The sequence below is a fragment of the Momordica charantia genome (assembly GCF_013281855.1).
Source record: "Momordica charantia cultivar OHB3-1 chromosome 5 unlocalized genomic scaffold, Mcharantia_2.0 BLBB01000005.1, whole genome shotgun sequence".
Taxonomy (NCBI): Eukaryota; Viridiplantae; Streptophyta; class Magnoliopsida; order Cucurbitales; family Cucurbitaceae; genus Momordica; species Momordica charantia.
Window position 1 is genome coordinate 11,835,427 of NW_028275163.1, and position 916 is coordinate 11,836,342.

At 42.9% G+C, this 916-nt stretch overlaps 1 non-coding gene across 1 annotated transcript; it reads left to right on the forward strand.

Annotated features, from left to right (window-relative positions):
- The first annotated feature begins 576 nt into the window (after window positions 1–576).
- Window positions 577–683, forward strand: LOC148211315 (small nucleolar RNA R71). The gene has a single exon (XR_015791107.1). It is a non-coding gene; the product is annotated as a small nucleolar RNA R71 (small nucleolar RNA).
- The last annotated feature ends 233 nt before the right edge of the window (window positions 684–916 follow it).

Genomic DNA, 916 nt, shown 5'->3' on the forward strand with positions numbered 1-916 from the left:
CTGCTTGTTCTGCTGGCTCTGCCCTTGATTAAAACCGCTCGAACCTCCTTGACCTCCCATGAGAAATTAGGGTGGTGCCTCCAACCTGGGTTGTAGGTGTTCGAATATGGGTTAAAGTTCCTATTGTTCCCATGTCCTACATAAAAAACGGAAGCAGGGTTATGTGGACAATTATCATAAATATGGTTTTCACTGCAAAATGAACAAATGAGATCGTTGACTTGGCAAACAGGGGCAGAAGTGCAATAATCCGACTGCATAGGTTGTATCAGCATGGCTAATGGAATTTTTATTCCCAACGCCATCTCTTTCAGCCTCTGGTTCATTGTAACCATCTCTTTTTGCATCGAGGTCGCAATGTCCAGAGCCAAAACTCCAGTTGGATCTTGCTTCTTTGGTGCTGCCCTAGATCTTTGCGAACACCATAGTTCGTTGTGTGAAGCTAAGTCATTTAGGATGTCGACTATCTCGTTGAATGTCTTCTTTGTAAAGGCTCCGTTGGCAGCATTGTTTAGCATCATCTTAGTAGGATGATCTAAACCTCTAAAGAAATGTTCTATCTGGATGCATGCCGACAAGCCATGGTTCGGACATTTCCTTATTAGTTCTTTAAATCTTTCCCACGCCTCATGAACAGGTTTACGATCATACTGTCTAAAGGAGATGATCTCCTCTCTGATATCAGCGTGGCGAGTAGGTGGGAAGAATTTTGTTAAGAACTTCTCCACTAACGACCCCAATATGGTGATGGATCCCGGTGGAAATGAATTGAGCCATGCTCTAGCTTGGTCCTTCAAAGAAAATGGAAAAAGTGTTAGTCTAAGAGCATCGTCTGTTATACCAGGTAATCGAAATGCATTTGCAATTTGAATGAATGATTTCAGATGATCATGTGGATCCTCATGTTCCTGCCCTC